The sequence below is a fragment of the Staurois parvus genome, unplaced genomic scaffold (genome assembly GCF_062004578.1).
Source record: "Staurois parvus isolate SC_StPar_1 unplaced genomic scaffold, SC_StPar_1.0 ptg000163l, whole genome shotgun sequence".
NCBI classification, from domain to species: domain Eukaryota; kingdom Metazoa; phylum Chordata; class Amphibia; order Anura; family Ranidae; genus Staurois; species Staurois parvus.
Window position 1 is genome coordinate 2,284,362 of NW_028317959.1, and position 20,707 is coordinate 2,305,068.

The 20,707-nt window shown below is 42.3% G+C and overlaps 1 protein-coding gene across 5 annotated transcripts in view; it reads right to left on the minus strand.

Annotated features, from left to right (window-relative positions):
- Positions 1-20,707, minus strand: part of LOC149462998 (galactoside alpha-(1,2)-fucosyltransferase 2-like) — a 224,384-nt gene that overhangs the window by 93,733 nt on the left and 109,944 nt on the right. The window contains exon 1 of one of the 5 annotated variants that reach the window (XM_089676061.1): positions 9,269-9,387. The exons of 3 other annotated variants lie outside the window; for them this stretch is intronic. The gene's annotated coding sequence lies outside the window, so the exon portion shown is untranslated. Of the gene's footprint in view, positions 1-9,268; positions 9,388-20,707 lie in introns of those variants that run through there. One more of the 5 variants, XM_089676064.1, reaches the window with a different exon arrangement.

Sequence of the window (20,707 nt, forward strand, 5' to 3'; positions counted from 1 at the left end):
GGGAGAGAAGAGAGAACACGGCACCGAGTAAAAGCACTACATTTTACACACACACACATTAAATTAACACATTTAACCCTTTGATCGCCCCATCACCCAGCCAGTGCCATTAGTCAGTATATAGAATTTTTCACTGATCACTGTATTACTGCCATTAGCGCATCAGATAGTGTCAGATAGAGCCAGGGTCAGTAAAAGCCCCTCCCAGCCAGGGTCAGCTAGCGTTAGATTACCCGCACACTATCGCACTCACGCTATAGGTCGCTGATCACCACCATTACTAGTATAGTGTTTGTACGGATCAAGATATTGATCACGAACAGAACTATGTTAGTGCCTCTTTTGTATAGTGTCCCCAAAAACACAGTGTTAGCAGGATCAGCCCCATTCGCTGTCAGCACCAGCATTTAGCCCCTCTGCTGTTTTTCAAGGGAGATTTGTATCAATTGATTGTGGGCCAAAGCAATTTATATGCACAACAATACATGGCCGCTCACCCAAACTCAGCTCTTGCCAGACAATTCACATGGAAACCTACCAGGGTTTATGAATTTAAAACTTTTTTGGACCTAACCCTGAACATGGGCATTATAAAAAAGAATGAATTGCAGTCATGGTGATCCACAGAGCCAATTCATCATATGCCTGTGTTCTCTGCTGTTACATACATGCCCAACATGGACCAGCAATGTACTGGCACGTCTAGCGGTAGAAATTGCCGAAGTCATACGAAGTGATATGGACACTAGAATTGATTCACCTTTTATACAGACAGTAAGGTAGTACTTGGTTATATATACAACCAAACAAAACAGTTTTACATGTACGTCAGCAACAAGGTAGAATGTGTAAAGAGGTACTCTCTACCAAGTCAATGGCATTACGTTCCCACTGAACTCAACCCAGCTGACTGTGGGACCAGAGCCATGTCATCAGCAGCTCTTCAGAACAGCTTATGGCTTTCGCCTCCAAGGTTTCTGTGTGAGAACTCCTACTCACTCCTTACTGATGACACCTATGGACTAGTAAGTACTGAAGATCATAAGGAAATAAGAACTGTGAACATTTTACTCCATACTTCTTTGAGTACAAAACAGAAACTGCAGTCACACCGTTCTGAGCGTTTTTCTACCTGGTCATCTGCTGTAAAAGCTATTGCTCGCTTAATTCACATTTCTCGTTGCTTTGCAAAGAACTCTACATCAGAGTGTCATGGCTGGCACATTTGTTCTGGATACCCCACAGCAGCAGATATTGCACATGCAGAAGAGGTAATTATCTGTTGTGTGCAACAAGAGGTGTATGTGGAGGAATTTGAGGGAATAATAAATGGAACTGAATTGTCCAAAAACAATTCAATCTTCAATCTAAACCCTATAGTTGACGCCAATCAGCTGCTGAGAGCTGGTGGTTGTATAGGGAAATCTGACCTATGCAGCAAAGAACAGAATCCTATAATCACACCATGTCAACATCATGTTGCTACTCTTCTGGTTCGTCACCACCATGAACAGGTGCAACACCAAGGCCATCCATTTACAGAAGGTGCTATCAGATCAGCTGGCTTGTGGGTTGTTGGTATAAAAAAGGTGTGTCTCCTCTCTGCTCTTCAGGTGTGTCAAGTATCACAAGTTAAGAGGAAGACATCAACAGCAACAAATGTCGAGTCTCCCAGCTGATCGCCTAAGTACAGATCCACCCTTCACCTATGTTGGAATAGACGTTTTTGGTCCATGGTCTGTCATTACTCAGAAAACTTGTAGTGGAGCTGGCAATAGTAAAAGGTGGGCTGTACTGTTTATCTGTCTTAGCATCCAAGCGACACATATAGTAGTGATTGAGTCTATGGATTCTTCTTCCTTCATCTGTGCCCTATGAAGATTCTTCTCTGTTAGAGTACTAGTCAAGCAACTGAGATCCGACTGTGGTACCAACTTTGTTGGAGCATGTAAAGAGTTGCAATTAGACAATTTCCTGGCCAACAATGGATGTATGGTTGTTTAACCTCCCACATTCTTCACACATAGGAGGATCCTGGGAATGAATGATTGGAGTAGCAAGAAGAATTCTTGATTCCATGTTGCAGAATCATAAGTTACCACTCACCCATGAGACTTTGTCTACCTTTCTTGCTGAAATGTCTGCTATAGTGAACGCAAGACCTTTAGTGCTGGTATCGTCAGATCCTGATGCTCCAGTGATCCTTACTCCAGCTTAGCTTCTTACTCAAAAGATTGGAACTGCTGAAATATCTTCAAGTGAAATTGACTCCAAGAATATCTACAGGTGTCAGTGGAAACAGGTGCAACATCTAGCCTATGTGTTTTGGCATTGCTGGAGGAAGGAGTATCTTCATCATCTTCAAGGTCATCACAAATGGCAAACATCTAAGCCTAATCTCAAAGTTGGAGATCTTATTCTCCAAAAGGACAAGGAAGTTTGTCAAAATGAATGGCCTATGGGTCTTATTACGAAGGTTATGCCCAGTGATGATGACAAGGTCCAGAAGGTAGAGGTCAAGGTAACCAAGGGAGGATCAACACAAACTTTTGCTCCACCAATTACAGAGTTGCCAGGCGACTGACTTATGCAACCACTCTCCCATGCTATTGGCACAGCGGGGAGTACATTTCTGCTAACCATTGGTTTTTTTACTTGGAACTTTGGTATTGTCTGAAGATGTCCCATGTTGGATTACTACGTGTTCTGCATCCAGTTGAACTTATGTTTATGTTTGCTTGTTGCATTTTTCTTGTTACAGGTTCCAAGACATTCATCAGAATTGGACTTATTGAATATATACTGTATATTTTGAAGTTATTAAATCTAAAGATTTCAGACGGGGAGTGTTGTGTTACACTATTTGATTTATTATTATTTCTCTGTGACCATCACTTGTTTATCATTGCTCTGTGTTTTTAAGCTGTCTCCTGTCTAAGCTGAGCTCTTTCTCTCACCGTACTTGTGTATACCTTTCCCCCTCTGGTAGTCATTCCACAGTATCCTGTCTTCCTGTATGCATCTTTCCATGAGGCTTACAACATTAACGTTTTTTTACTTATGATTATCCTCCATTAAATGGAACATCTGAATGGATTTCCTCATCTGACTTCCTCAACATGTGAGTTAATTCATTGAGTTAAACTGTCTGACCTGATGCAAGAGATAGATTCAACACCATGTCATATAGCTGTATACATTGCTGGAGAAAAAGTTTATGGTCTTGTAGTTGAGTCAGAGAAGTGTCTTATGACGTCTTCCCAGAATGCGCCCTACCACACACCCCCAGTGGCGCGCACCCAGCGATTTCTGTGTCCTATGGACACAGCTGATCATATGATGAGGTAAAAGGCCAATCACAGCGGCCTCTTACCACGTGATCAGCTGTGTCCAATGACACAGCAGATCACGGAGTAAATACAGTTGCCAGTTATCGGCAGCACTTTCCTCACGCTGTCATAGCATGAGGAAAGTACTGCCAATAACCAGCAAATGTGAACATATTGGCTAATTTGAACTGATCAGCACTGATCATCAGTGCACTGATGATCAGTGACATCCATCAGTGCTGTACAAGCAGTTGTATCCAGCAGTGCCACCAGTCAGTGCCGTCAGTCAGCATCGTCAGTCAGTGCCACCCATCATTGTCACCTGTCAGTGCCACCTATCAGTAACCATCATTGCTGCCTATCAGTGCAGCATCATAAGTGCCTCCTCATCAATGCCCACCAGGGCCACCTCATCAAGTGCAGCCTATCAGTGCCCATTTGTGCTGCCTATCCATACCACCTCATCAGTGCCCATCAGTGCCGCCTATCAGTGCAGCCTCATCAACACACATCAGTGAAGGAGAAAAATTACCTGTTTGCAAAATTTTATAATAGAAACTTTTTGCTCTTTTTTTGTTTATAGTGCAAAAATTAAAACACCCGGTGGTGATTAAATATCACCAAAAGAAAGCTCTATTTGTGTGAAAAAAATGATAAAAATTTCATTTGGGTACAATGTTGAATGATTGTACAATTGTCATTCAAACTGCGACAGTGCTGAAAGCTGAATATTGAACTGGGCAGGAAGGGGGTAAAAGTGCCTGGTAGGCAAGTGGTTAAGCTTGTCAGTATGTAAATAATGTGTACATCTCAGTATGTCTTCTTATGTTACATGCAGACGTCATAAATAATTCTCATAACTCAGAACCTTGTATGGCAAAAAAATTCTGCTTAGTAGAGCTTTTCATTGAAGGGAGGGGACACTACATATATTGATTTACAAGCCCATATGTAACATTCTATTCTTGATCTAAAAAGTTAAAGATGAGAATGTTGCATCAGCTTACTCATGTAACCAGTTTCTCTATTAAGATAGTACAACTATAATCTATCTTTACAACATAATATCTCAATAATATTGTATAACCAAAAATCTACTTATGTAACGTATATTACCAACTTATAAAACATGAATTAAATACACAGATACTACTAGAATATACTATTTCATACTAATTCTATTTTGGTTCACTTCTGACTCCCATGACACCCTACACCAGAGATCTTCTAACCAGCTACAGTATACCCATCTACAGAAATGTCCTAAATACTCAGCTTCCAGCTAGTCAACTCCAAATACTCTGACATTTTTTTACATTTTTCTGGCTCATCTATAACTGAAGAATTCAACACTATCACTTGTTCAAGGCCAACCACACATTTTAATATTAAGTATGATTAATCATAAATAACAAATATTTTGCAAGCTTGCCATAAATATAATTTAAGTCCTATAAGTGCCGAATTATGAATTTAGAATTACAATTTTACACTCTGCAGGTAGGTTGTTGTAAACATCTTGGAGAACTAACCACAGATCTTCTGCAGATGTAGGCTGCCTCAAATCCTCCTGTCTCTTCTTGTAATCCCAGGCAGACAGGACGATGTTGAGTTCTGAGCTCTGTGGGGGCCAAACCATCACTTTCAGGACTCCTTGTTCTTTACAATGAAGATAGTTCTTAATTACATTGACTGTATGTTTGGGGTCGTTATCCTGCTGCAGAATAAATTTGGGGCCAAAAACACACCTCCCTGAGGCTCCATACCCACTAGTGTTTTATTAAGCTCCTAGAAGCTATTATGAGCATTTTTATGCTCCTATAAGCTAATAGTGTTATCCTATCTCTCCACTATTTTATTCTAGAAGCATTTATCAATCTTCAGTGTTTAACAAAAAAAAAAATAGAGTTTTTGGAAGCGTGTTCTTGGCAGGAAATAAAACAATGAATGCTCCTAAATGCTTTCTAAATGCTACTAAGATGCTCCTAGCAGCTGTTTTCGAGCATTCTTTTGTTTCATGTACTGTAAAAAAAAAACACTAATAAAACGTGAACACTCCTGATTGCTGCTAAACGCCACTAAATCGCTACTACAAGCCGGCACAAAAACTCTATTATCAGCGTTTTTCATCCAGTGTTTTATTCTAGCATTTTTTGAGCTTATAAAAAACACTAGTGTGCATGTAGCCTGATGGTATGGCCTGATGAATACTGCATGTAACTGCCTTCTATTTCTGAAAGCTTTCTTAATTTACAGCATATATATATATTATATATGTATATACACACATACTATATTGCCAAAAGTACTGGGCTTTACAGGCACATGAACCTTAATGGCATCCCAGTCTTAGACCGAATTCTATTACTATAACAGCTTCAACTCTTCTGGGAAGGCTGTCCACAAGGTTTAGGAGGGTGTCTATGGGAATGTTTAACCATTCTTCCAGAAGCACATTTGTGAGGTCAGGCACTGATGTCGGACGAGAAGGCCTGGCTCGCAGTCTCCGCTATAATTCATCCCGAAGGTGTTCTATTGGGTTGAGGTCAGGACTCTGTGCAGGCCAGTCAAGTTCCTCCACCCCAAACTCGCTCATCCATGTCTTTTTGGACCTTGCTTTGTGCACTGGTGCGCAGTCATGTTGAAACAGGAAGGGGCCATCCCCAAACTCTTCCCACAAAGTTGGAAGCATGAAATTGTCCAAAATGTATTGGTATGCTGACACCTTAAGAGTTCCCTTCCTTGGAACTAAGAGGTCAAGCCCATCCCTGGAAAACAACCCCACACCATAATCCCCCCTCCACCAGACTTTACACTTGGCACAATGCAGTCAGGCAAGTACCGTTCTTTTGTCAACTGCCAAACACAGACAAGTCCATCGGATTGCCAGACAGAGAAGCGTGATTGTTCACTCCAGAGAACAAGTCTCCACTGCTCTAGAGTCCAGTGGCAGCATGCTTTACACCACTGCATCTGACCTATTGCATTGCGCTTAGTGATGTAAGCCTTGGATGCTCAGCTGCTCAGGCACGGAAACCCTTTCTATGAAGCTCTCTATACACTGTTGTGCTAATCTGAAGGCCACATGAAGTTTGGAGGTCTTTAGCTATTGACTCTGCAGACAGAGTGACCCTGCTCTGTCATTTTACGTGGCCTACCACTTCATGGCTGAGTTGCTGTTGTTCCCATTTGCCTCCAATTTGTTGTAATACCACTAACAGATAACTGTGGAATATTTAGTAGCAAGGAAATTTCATGGATGGACTTACTGCACAGGTGACAACCTATCACGGTGCCACGCTTGCATTCATTGAGCTCCTGTGGTCATGGAGGTGATTGAAACACCCAAACCCAATGATTTGGAGGGCTATATTTTTGGCAGTATAGTGTGTGTGTGTGTGTGTGTATGTATATATATATATATATATATATATATATATATATATATATTTACAGTGGGGAAAATAATTATTTTATCCCGTGCAGATTTTGTAAGTTTACCTACTTACAAAGAAATGAAGGGTCTATAATTCTTATCATAGGTGTATTTTAAATGATAGAAACATAATATCAACCAAAAATCCAGAAAAAAGCACATAATACAAATGTTATAAATTGAGTTGCAGTTCAGTGAGTAAAATAAGTATTTGATCCCCAAGCAAAACATGACTTAGTACTTAGTGGACAAACCCTTGTTGGCAAGCACAGAGGTAAGACGTTTACTGTAGTTGGTTATCAGGTTTGCACACATCTCAGGAGGGATTTTGGTCCACTATTTTTTACAGATCTTTACATCCTTAAAGATGGGCCTGTATCTTGAGGAGGGGGACCTTGCTGGCACGGCAGGATTTCACTCCATGGCAGCATATTACCAATGGTTTGTTTGGTGACTGTGGTCCCAACTGTCTTGATATAATTCACAAGCTCCTCCCGCACAGTTCCAGGCTGATCCTCCACTTTTCTCATGATCAGCCTTACCCCATGAGGCGAAATCTTGCATGGAGCTCCAGACAGAGGGTTTTTGCATGTTTTAATGTCACGTGGTATTTGTGCAAGTTTGGGGAAAAAAATACACTTTTTGGAATTTTATTGAAAAAAACACAATACATAACCTATTTGTTTTGTAAAATATAAAAGATAAAGGATGCCAAGTAAATAGATACCAAACACGTCACACTTTGAAATTGCGCACGCTCGTGCAACGGCGACAAATGACGTACATTTTACCATTTATGGGCAGCGCTTTAAAAGCCTTTACAGGTCACCAATTTACATTTAGAAGAGGTCCAGTGCTAGAATTACTGTCCATGATCTGACAATCACATCAATACCGCATTTGTGGGGTGATCGCTGTTTGCGTGTGTGCGGGACAGACGCATGCATTCGCCTTTGCGTGCAAGCATGGGGGGGCAGGGGTACTTTCATTTTTTTAAATTATTTTTTAATTATTTTTACACTGTCACTTTAAATTGTTTTTTATCACTTTTATTGCTGTCACAAGGAATGTAAACATCCCCTGTGACAGATTTTTTTTATGGAGGGATCTGGGGTCTGTAAGACCCCAAATCCCTCCTCTGCACTTGAAAGCATTCAAAACACCAATATCTGTGTTTTTTAAAAATGACACTGAGCCTGGGTTCACATATATGTATTCCTGTGCAAATCACATGCGATTTGTGTGCGGTGCGATTGGAGCCATACATTTTGTATGGCTCTAATCGCACCGCACCCGCACAAAATACATGCAGGACCCTTTTTTTGGTCCGCACTAAAATCAGATCGCATGGGTATTCACACCTATGTGAACTGATTCTGCACTTTGCACCGCATTTTGCAGACCTCTTTCGGGGTGTTAACTTAACATACACGGTTCGCATGAATGGGGTGCGATTCTGATGTGTTGGAGAATTCGCACAGAAAATGCTGCAAATTCCATACTGCATCAGTGTGAACCAGGCCTCAATGTTTCCAAGTAATTTGGAAGTGATGTCATGTCATCGCTTCCAGTTTACAAAAAAAAAAAAAGCTGATCAACGGCGATTCTGGCTGTATTCGGGGCATGGCCAGCCGGCAGGCACGCTTGGCTGGTCGTTCGGGAGATCCTGAGAGAGTGGTGAGAGGTGACAGGGGGATGGGGGATGTCCCCTCTCGCTGCTTGTACTAGCAAACGAGTGGCTAGTTATCCGCTCCGATTGCTTATACAAGAGAACCAACTGCCATCTCTTAAAAAAAATGGTACTGGGCTGCAAGCATCACCCTGGTATAAACACCGAAAACCTGTATGCAGCTAGTCCAGAAGATATATACTGTACATACACTGTGTGTGTGTATATATATATATATATATATATATATATATATATATATGTGTGTGTGCATGTACCCAGCCACCCTTGATCTTAGAAGCTTACTTATAAAGATGACTTGAATGAATGTCTCTCAAACTATAAAGTGGAAATTGCAGACTGTTCTGATATTAACAACTCACTGCAGGTCTTTCCTACCTGCAATATATTACTAACTAATAGAACACGTAGCAGCCATCAACTTACCCCATTAATGAAAAGCCCATACTTTCCTGGTTTAAAGACCAGCGTTTCTTTGAACAGCATTCAAGCATGTTTTACGGATTCTGTTATTCTGTCTTATTTCCTAAACACGTCACCTAATGACTATGAGAAACTTAGTTACATATTTACTTACATAACCTGTTTGAAAAAAAGACACAAGTCCATCTAATTCAACCAATAGAAAACCTCCGTATACAGAATTCTATATCCACAGTTGATACAGAGGAAGAAAAAAAAACCTATAAAGCATGATCCAACTTGCTCTAGTGGGAAAAAAATTCCTCCTGATCCCAAAAATCTGCTATTCCCTGGAACTATGGATGATAGACCTAAGCTCAATGAAAGAGCAGAGGATATAAGTGAACTCACCTGCAGTGCTAGGCTGCCTCCCTGTTCCCGACACTGTACGTGTCTCCTATGATGTTACTGGTTCCTCTATGCAGCCAGAGAGACACCTGTGCTATAATTACCTGCTGGTATAAAGCAGAGAGGGGTGTGAGTCAGCTTGTGACAGCTAACTGAACTATGAGATAGTGGCATTCTGGGAGTGGCAACCTGCTTTCCTACTTCCTTCTGAGATGTAGAATATTACAGTACAAGGAAACTCTTTTTATGTTTACACCTTTGTCTACAAGATAAGCATCATTACAGGGAACAAAAATATGACTCAAGCAAATTTAAACAACCTCTTGTCAGGGACAAGAAAAGAGATTAATAAACAAAACAACGTACAGGTGCATTTTTTCATGCATCAAGAGCCCATTCAAAATGTACATGCATGTGTTCTGTTATGCATGCAAAGGTCTGAACAGACCTTTAAAGGGTTAGCTCACCTTTACCAAAAAAAACTGCCTATGCACATAAGAATAGAAAGCTGAATAATGGCCTTGCTCTAGGTGTAGGTCATTTAGCTACGTTATAAAGCCAGATTGGGAGACTTCTAGGATGTTGCTAGGAATGTTGCTAAGAGAAGCCTTGCTGTTACTGTTCACTTACACCATCGCAGGTGTGAGTTCTTGAACACTGAGCTCAGAGCTACTGCGTCAGAGAGAGAAAACACGTGAGGAGGTTTGAATCAGAGGAAGAGCTCCCTCCCGTGCTGGTGGAGGTGAGCAGTAACGCTAGGCTTCTCTTAGCAATGTCCTTAGCAATGTCCTAAAGGTTTTCCAGTTAGGCTTCATGAGGTATGTAAAGAGCCTACACCTATATCAAGGGCATCGTTTAACTTTGGTTAAAGCTGCACAGCTTTTTTTTTATCTTCAGAAGTTCCTTATCTGCATATGCCATTTTTTGATAGAGGTGAAGTATGCTTTTAAAGTGCAATTCCAGCTATATATCTAACTGGGCTCCCAGAACGCACCCCCAACGGCACACACCTGGCACTGTCAATGATCTCTGTGTCCTTTGGACACAGCTGATCACATAATGAGGTAAAAGACCAATCACAGCAGCCTTTTACCACATGATAAGCTGTGTCCAATGACACAGCAGCAAGGAAAAATGTCACCAGCACACCAAGGATCACCAATATGGGTCCAAAGGTTTTAATAAACGATCACATAGTTACAGCAAGGCAACGTTTCGGAGTCTCGCAGGACCCCTTCATCAGGCATGTGACTGATGAAGGGGTCCTGCGAGACTCTGAAATGTTGCCTTGCTGTAACTATGTGATCGTTTATTAAAACCTTTGGACCCATATTGGTGATCCTTGGTGTGCTGGTGACATTTTTCCTTGCTGATTTTGTTTGGTTCCAGCAGACGGCCACTGCAGCACCCATTTATACACACAGCCATTTTTAACGCAGGAACGTGTGCGTTTGGACTATACACTTGCAATGACACAGCAGATCACAAGGTAAATACAATTGTCAGTTATCGGCAGCACTTTCCTCACGTTGTCACATCGTGAGGAACATACTGCCGATAACCGGCAAATGTCACAAAGCAGAACTGCACTGATGATCAGTGCCCTGATCAGTACCCAGCAGTGTCACCCATCAGTGACGCCAGTCAGTGCCCATCATTGCTGCATATCAGTGCAGTATCATCAGTGCCTCCACATCAATGCCCACCAGTGCCACCTCATCAGTGTCACCTCATCACTGATCAGTGCCCATCAGTGCTGCCTATCCATGCCACCTCATCAGTGCAGCATCATCAACACACATCAGTGAAGTAGAAAAATTACCTGGTTGCAAAATTTTATAATAGAAAAAAAGAAAAACTTTTTTTTTTTAAATTTATTGCTCTTTTTTTGTTTATAGTGCAAAAAATAAAAACCCCAGTGGTTATTAAATTTTACCAAAAGAAAGCTCTATTTGTGTGAAAAAAAAAATTATAAAAATTTCATATGGGTACAATGTTGCATGTCCGCACAATTGTCATTCAAAGTGTGACAGCACTGAAAGCTAAAAATTGGCCTGGACAGGAAGGGGGTAAAAGTGCTCGGTAGGCAAGTGGTTAAAACTGCCTCACTCCCCTCCTAACACCTATGCTAACTAACTTTGTAAGGAAGATGTATATATTTACCTATTTTCAGCCCGTTCCAGACTAGTCATGATTCAGCTCCCCTGTGTCAGCCAACACTGCTGCAGGGGAGAGGAGAGAACGTTGACAATGGATGGGCCATTGAAGCCTGTGAGTGATGTCTCCACTCTAGGCTTTTCTACCCATTGTCAGAATGCCCTCTCCTTTCCCCTGCACCCACCATAGTCTGACATACAGGCGATCCCGTGACTGGCCTGAAAATAGGAAAGTATATACAATTTTTTTTTACAGTGGTTAGTTAGCATACGTGTTAGGTAGGGGGAGGGGGAAATTAAGGCTAGTTAAGTAATAACCTAAAATATGGTTCTTCTTGCTTGGAGTGGATGAGCATAGTATTAAAGTATTAAAGTGGATGAGCATAGTATTAAAGTATTAAAGTGGATGAGCATAGTATTAAAGTATTAAAGTGGATGAGCATAGTATTAAAGTGACACTAAACTCTGGTTTTGAAAAAAGAAACTACTCAAATATGTATTCTTAGCTCAAAAAAGCCCCTTATGTTGCTCTTAGTCTTCTCCAAAGTTCCAAATTCCTTTTTTTGGCTGTTGTGACCTGCCTTCCTGTTAGAGGGTGGCAACATTGTTCTTCATGGTCCCAATGTATGTAAGAACGTAGCCAGCCTCTTTTGATTGAAAAAAACAAATTAAAGTGAGTGCTAAAAGAAACCAACTAAAAAGCAGCTAGCACAAATGATGAACCCACTCCATCCACAAAAAACTAAATAAATAAAGCTGCTGCGCTATGTAATAAGAAATCAACAACTCCTATATAATCTAATATGTTCAGCAACCACTATGTGTTATCACATCTCAAAAGCCATAAAACTGTGCAATTATGTGCAATTTTAAATGAATAAATAATACTGAAAATCAAATAATATAAAAGTCCACAATCAAATGTCCTTCAGTGCAAAAAGTGCTCTTTGATAATATGACTGCATCCACAAATATTATGAATCGCAGTCATAGAGCTGACATCCATGAAGAGAAGACATCTGTGAAAATCCTCCACCACTATGCACTCGCAAGAAATAAAATGAACCAGGCTTGTAGCGGAAAATTCCTCCAAGGAATGTATTGCTTTTCCACAAAAAGGATAATATAAGACCTTTCGATGATGTATTCTGAAAAGGAGAGCTCACCATATAGAGCCCAAAAACGAAGGTATGTAGTATAGTATTTTATTGATTGTATTAAAACAAACACATCCACGTGGAAAACGCAACAAACATGCGGCAGCACTTACAGATATGGCCACCAGACCATCGACATGGACTCGGCAGCGTGACATCAGCACGTAGGCTCCTCTCTAACACGTTTTGTGCACACGCACGTTCTCAAAGAGACCTGTTTCCTTTGCTTCTTTTGCAAATCCTCTTGTTTTCTCCTGAGATGGACTATGGACTAGTTCCGGAACTAGAGAACAGCAGCGCTGAGAGGAAGCGGACTAACAACTGGCGCAGGATATCTACTCAAACCGCATGGAGACAGGAAGATAGAGGAGTGGCACCCTAGGAGAGGAGATTTATTCCATAATATATGTCGCATTCCATGGATTTCTTGTAACAGGAGTTCGTAACAAGCAGGTTCCAAAGGAGGTGAACCGCAAGCTTTAATAGCCTAATTGCAGGCTACCTATGAGGTGAGCGCATATCTTCACTTGAGGGAGGAGTAACAAGCAGTCACCGATTTTATGCCATTTGAAGATCTTTTCAGCACAAAGTCACTTTTTGGGACATTTATTATATATTATATATAATTATATATTATATATTTATATTATTTAATTTTTTATTTTTTTATATATTTGTTTATTTATTTATCATTGCCCCATGTACACTGGTTATTTGAGTTGATTCAAAAGATTCACAAGTATAAGTATCTATGTTTATTAATACACATTTTTTAATATATATTGATTGAAGGATTGAGAGCGCAACACTATATATATTTTTATTTAATGATTTATCAGTTACCCATATGGAACAAAGATATATTTTGAATCATCTTGGAATACTGAATTACAGAACAAGCATAGTTGCCAGCTGTCCCGATTTCCCCAAGATAGTCACAGATTGTAAAAAGCTGTCCCAATACGACCTTGTCCATGACTACGTCCAGGAAATCAAGAACAAATCGTGGACAGTCAGTGTCGCAGGTGCCAGCACACATCGCAGACTGTGTTTCATATCAAGGCACACGTGAGGAGCTCTGTGTACTGTTGAACAGGGTCACAGTGCCCACAAGAGACACAGAAGAACATGCCAGAGACAGATCCTTTCCCCTTCCTACTCCTCAAGCAGCTGATGTTCTTTAGGTGGTGCTTTCATTGGGGACTTACTCTGAGTAACAACATCCTGTGAGGCTCGCCTTTTGATTGGGTGGGATTTGGAGAGGGGAAATGGCCGGTATCAGAGGTAATTGGGCCCAGTCTGCCTTCCCTGATGCATGTGTGTGGCTCAGACTGCAAAGACTGTGAGAGAGCAATACAGATGGAGGTAAGTTAGTACTATGGCGGCCACTCACAGCCATGTGTCTTCAACACTGGCCTTCAACCAGGACCATTAGAGCACTCGGGCACTGCCTGAGGGCCCAGGGTCAGTAGGGGGCCCCTATGAAATGCCCCTGGTACGTTTTATAGGCCTTTTTGGGTGTGCTTTGAGTGTGTTCAAGGACACAGGGGCCACATGATCCCCTATTGCCCGGGGGACCCATGAGTTGTCAGTCCTCCCCTGCCTTCAACAGACAGAATACCCCAACTACAGATACAAATTATGCTATTAATATGTTTTAGACCAGCCTTTCTCAACCTTTTCAGCACAGAGGAATCCCTGAATTAACTTTACAGTCTCAGGGAACCCCTGATAAAAATTACTATATCTACAACTCATGATGCAATAGTGTGATGGTGTTTAGGAAGAATTCTCCTTATACATGTGGTCATTGGAAATAATTACCCCCTTACAGATAGCTAAAAAGAACAATGGTGTCAGTTGAAATTTATTTGAGAGGCAGAAATTTCTCATTGTTCAAGGAAGCCCTTGCAACCTCTGGAGGAACCCTAGGGTACCATGGAACCCTGGTTGAAAAAGCCTGTTTAGACTATGGTTTATACACATGTAGCACCCCCATGATCCCTGGCATCAGGGAAGGATGACATTTCACCTCAGGGCTTTGGTTGCTAGGCATGGTGGACGTGGACAGTTGTAGAAAAATGGGCTGAACAAAAATGAGTTTGTTGCTCACAACAACAAAATTCAGGGAGATTGGGTTTGGGCACAGGATACCCTAAGACAGTAGGCAAACAGACCAGCAGACTCCCTGATCACTTAACCTTCCCATGTATTTATACTCTCTCCCAGTGTGCACTAGTGGCCAGACCAGGGTAAAAACTATTATGTGGCATCTCATGTGAAAATCAATTTCACAAAGTAAACGGGGATCAGAAAATATGCATGAGTGGATCCCATGCTGTAAAGGAGGCGACAGGGGAAAAAAGAAATAAATGGAATGGGTAAAATGATAAAAAATGAATAAAATAAGTAAAAAAATTAATAGAATGAGTAAAAAAGGGGTCAAAATAGATCAGATTAAAAAGCATGCGATTTAATGCATTTAAAATTCAGGGAGATTGGGTTTGGGCACAGGATACCCTAAGAGAGTAGGCAAACAGACCAGCAGACTCCCTGATCACTTAACCTTCCCATGTATTTATACTCTCTCCCAGTGTGCACTAGTGGCCAGACCAGGGTAAAAAACTATTATGGGGCATCTCATGTGAAAATCAATTTCACAAAGTAAACGGGGATCAGAAAATATGCATGAGTGGATCCCATGCTGTAAAGGAGGCGACAGGGGAAAAAAGAAATAAATGGAATGGGTAAAATGATAAAAATGAATAAAATAAGTAAAAAAATTAATAGAATGAGTAAAAAAGGGGTCAAAATAGATCAGATTAAAAAGCATGCGATTTAATGCAGAGACACGTTATCTACCTAACAAATTCAGCTATTAGCAATAAAACAATTCAAACCAATTTCTACATTAAGACCAATGGGCGTCAGGGAGTGTAACTGGCATATCCACTTGGTTTCAATTTTGGATACTACTCTTCTCTTGTTGCACCCCCTCCAATGGGGGCTTAAAATGTCAATCCCTGTGAATGTAATGCCCTGTGGATCTCTCCTGTGACACTCTCCTAAATGTCGTGTTCCTTGAAACCTTTTTTTGATGTTGTACAAGTGTTCCCTCATTCTGTCCCTCAAGCGTCTAGTGGTCCTTCCAATGTATTGTTTACTGCAGGAACATTCCAAATATAACGTATAGACTATTGCACTATTGCACGAGATGAAGGAATTGAAGGAATTAATGTTATAGGTCCTACCAGTGACATTAGAGGTGAAGGAGGCGATTTTAGATCGCCTTCTTCCATCTAGTTGGCAGATCATTCATCGGTTGCATGGGAAAGATCTTTAAACAAAGAAATCTCCTGTGGAGGATTGACTACATTTGGTGCAATTTTGTCTCTCAATGATGGAGCTCTTCTGAAGATAACCTCTAGTTTGGGTGGGAGGAAATCTTTCAGTATGAGGTCACTCTTTAAGATGCTCCAATGTTTGGACATAATGTATTTGACCTGGTGATGTTGCATCAAGAAATTGGTTACAAAAGGACAGATTATACAGGATTCCGATTTAGTTGTCTGTTTATTGAAGAGGGAAGCCTTGTCCAACCTGGCTACTTGAGAGATGGTATCCTCTAGAACATGACTAGCATATTCTTTTTCCAAAAACCTGTTTTTTACGATGCTGGCCTGTAGGTGGAAATCAGATATTTATGACAGTTACGGCTAATCCTTATAAATTGTCCTTTGGGAATATTCTGCAACCAAAGTGGGTGGTGACAGCTGTCTGTAGGTATCTCGCTGTTCCTGTCAGTAAACTTAAAAAAAGATTTGGTCACTATATTAGTTCCATTGTTTATAAGTGTTAGATCTAAAAAGTTGATTTCCTCACTGCTGGCAACGTGGATAAGACTAATATTCAAAGTATTGCCATGAAGTGCTAATGAAATGGTCTAGGGCAGGGGTGGCCAACCTGCGGCTCTCCAGCTGCTGCAGGACTACAAGTTCCATCATGCCTCTGCAAGTCAGTAACTTCCCATCTTTGCAATGCCTCATGGGAAATGTAGTTCCACAACAGCTGGAGAGCCACAGGTTAGCCACCCCTGGTAGGGATTCCTTATCTCCCTGCCAGAGGGAGAAGATATCGTCAATATTCATCCTGTAAAACATCACGATAGTCTCTCTTGTATATAAGGTCTTCCTTCCATTGGGCCTTAAACAGATTTGCCAAACTGGGGGCAAATTTATCCCCCATGGCTACCCCTCTAGTTTGTAGATAAAACTGTTTATTAACCACTAGCCTACAGGGCACTTATACCCCCTTCCTGCCCAGGCCAATTTCCAGCTTTCAGCGCTGTTGCACTTTGAATGACAATTGTACGGTCATGCAACACTGTACCCATGTCAGGCTCCGCCCAACGGGATCTCTAGTGGTCCACAGCACGGGGTTTCCCAGGACGCGGAGTCTAAGTCCCAGTCTGCCTTTTCACCAGGGCCCCTGATGGTGGGGATGGACTTGGTGCAAGACTGGAACCAGGTCGCGCCACTGGGCACCCCCGGCGGTGGCAGAGGGGTCCCGCTGAGGGTATGTGCCCGGGATGAGCCTGCTGTGAAGGGGATGACAGGTCCGATCCGAGCGGATGGATGGGATGACAGATCCCGATCCGAGCAGGATGGACGGATGACAGATCCCGATCTGAGTGGAATGGATGGGTGACAGCTAGGAGTGAGCGAGGTCAGACTAGCCGGGTCGGTATCGTGCGGGCAGCGTGGTACAGGGGGAGTAAGCGGAGAATGGTTGGGGTCACAAGCCAGGTTCAGCAGGTAGCGGGCAGCGCGGTATAGAGGGTCAGGCAGAAGGATGGTCAGGGACGAGCCGGGGTCAGAGCAGGAGAGGATCAGCATCAGTCAGAACAGGCAGAGTTTGGCAACAAGGGAGCGTACTTACAGGATCAGGAACAAGACCTTGCGGCAACCTGGAGATGCACAGGGCAGCTTTAAATAGAGCGCCCTGTTCTCCCATTGGTGCGGCCGCGATCGCTACTGCGCATGCGCGGCCGCCGCCACGATCGCCGAGGACTCTGCGCTTGCCGGCTGGAACGGATCAGCCGTCTGCGCATGCGCGCACCGCCGAGGACCCGGGAACCCTGACAACCCATCTGAAATTTTTATCATTTTTTGTGACAGATAGAGCTTTATTTTGGTGGTATTTAATCACCTCTGGGTTTTTTATTATTTGCTAAACAAACGAAAAACCACTGAAAATTTTGAAAAAAAAAAGTTTTTTCTTAGTTTTTGTTATAAAATGTTGTAAATAAGTGATTTTTCAGATATGATATGTCAGAGTGGGATCCCTAGATAGGGTCTGATATGTACAATCATCATTCATTATTTTATGTGCTTCTGTCATGTAGTCCGATTTATCCAGGATGAGCCTGCTGTGAAGGGGATGACAGGTCCGATCCGAGCGGATGGATGGGATGACAGATCCCGATCCGAGCAGGATGGACGGATGACAGATCCCGATCTGAGCGGAATGGATGGGTGACAGCTAGGAGTGAGCGAGGTCAGACTAGCCGGGTCGGTATCGTGCGGGCAGCGTGGTACAGGGGGAGTAAGCGGAGAATGGTTGGGGTCACAAGCCAGGTTCAGCAGGTAGCGGGCAGCGCGGTATAGAGGGTCAGGCAGAAGGATGGTCAGGGACGAGCCGGGGTCAGAGCAGGAGAGGATCAGCATCAGTCAGAACAGGCAGAGTTTGGCAACAAGGGAGCGTACTTACAGGATCAGGAACAAGACCTTGCGGCAACCTGGAGATGCACAGGGCAGCTTTAAATAGAGCGCCCTGTTCTCCCATTGGTGCGGCCGCGATCGCTACTGCGCATGCGCGGCCGCCGCCACGATCGCCGAGGACTCTGCGCTTGCCGGCTGGAACGGATCAGCCGTCTGCGCATGCGCGCACCGCCGAGGACCCGGGATCCCTGACAACCCATCTGAAATTTTTATCATTTTTTGTGACAGATAGAGCTTTATTTTGGTGGTATTTAATCACCTCTGGGTTTTTTATTATTTGCTAAACAAACGAAAAACCACTGAAAATTTTGAAAAAAAAAAGTTTTTTCTTAGTTTTTGTTATAAAATGTTGTAAATAAGTGATTTTTCAGATATGATATGTCAGAGTGGGATCCCTAGATAGGGTCTGATATGTACAATCATCATTCATTATTTTATGTGCTTCTGTCATGTAGTCCGATTTATCCAGGACCACTATACCACCACCTTTGTCCACTGGTCGAATGACTAAATCTTTATTGGACAAGAGGCTAGTGATACTATTAGAGACAGCGTGTGATTGATGTACCTGTTTAACTTGAAGTGATTCCAGATTTTCGATTACCATGGTCTGGTCATAATTGGATTCTATATAAAGTATTCTTTAATGAGACATTATGTATGAATTTATGAATATCAATGTAAGCCTGAAACTTAAGTTTGGCTTGAGGAGCATATTTCAGACCTTTGTTGAGTAAATTAGTTTCTTCAGGCGTTAGTGTTACTTTACAGAGATTTAATTTGCCATTACTGGCTAGGTCCGCCTTCTTTTGGGGTCTGTTGACCCTCTTTCCTCCTCTAGTACCTCTTCTGGATGTAGATTTCTTTTTTTGTTGTTGTTTTTTGTTTGTTGATCAGAGTAATGTGTATCACCATGTGATGTATTATTATAGCCACGGGAATGACCATGGAACCATGATGGATGGCCATAAGAATCAGTGTACTAAGAGTTCCTTTGGCTGTGATAGTTAGTTTTTGGATAGGTATAGGTCCTATTAGCATTATGAGAGTCTTTGTTCTGTACAGGGGGTGCTCTATAGTCATCTCCTGGGAAAGAGTTGTTTCTATTAGAGCCCTTTCTATTGTGATGCGGAGATGCATACAGTATGGATCCCATACTGTAAAGAAGGTGACGGGAAAAAAGGAATAAATGGAATGGGTAAAATGATCCTTATTGGGGGGTCTCAGGAAGCCATAAATAGGGACTGGACTTCTCCAGAGTCAGGGCTATGCAAAACCAGCAAAGGATCCTCCTAGGGGGAGAAGCTCACCACAGGAGTCGAAGGTATGGCAATATAGTGTAGTATTCATACATATAAGGTGGTGGATTCCCTTGTTGGATCATGAACACTCTCAAGCATTCCAGATGGTATTGCTGCACCTTGTAGTTCCATGATTATCAGGCATTGCTGTGATCTGTAGTGCCACAGACTATTTATAATCACTACTATTGCTGAAAAGCACACATGTATCGTTTGGCACTTCTGCAACCTGTAGTGCCACGGACTATTTATATTCACTATTTATGTTCAGATTTTTAGAGATTTTATGATTCTAGGATTTTATATGATCTGAGACATTCTATTAGATTTATGTCACTTGAATATTGTATGAACACTTTTATTGACATAAGCATTTGTCACTTATGTTTTAGTGCTGCACTTACATTTGAATTGACTACTGTAGGTTTGTTACCTTGCCTTTTTTGTGCTAGCAGCTACCTTATTGTCTACACTCGCCTTATATCTCTCTGGTTTTGGGTAACAACAGGCTGAGCTGCGTACATAATGGATAATTTTGAAATTCGTTCTAAACGTCCTGCTGTTACGGACAATGTATTCACTAAAGATGAAGTAGCAGATAACCTACATGGTTTGTTTTTGCACCTTCAGAATTTAACCACTTCTGAGATTTGCACTTTATGGGACATCTGGAATGGCATCAGAAATGGCATCTGGCTTGTATCCTGACGTGTGCCATACTTGCCTGCCGCTGCACCCACGGATCTGCAACTGGCCTGCATCCTGGTCACTGCCATTCCAGCCTGCTACCGCACCCACGCTGTGGTGCCCAGTCCCAGTCTGCATCCTGATTGCCATACCTGCCTGCTGCTGCACCTACGCTCCTGCATCCGCACTTAGCCTGCATCCGGATCGTCCGCTACCTGCTGCCAGCTCCAGATCCACTTGGCACTCGTGCCACTCCCTCTGTTCCCACTATCAGGGGCTCCAAGCGAGAGTCATAAGAGGACGCCTTCCCTCCACGTCAGGCTCCCCAACCAGGTACGCGACAGTACCAGAAGGCCATGTC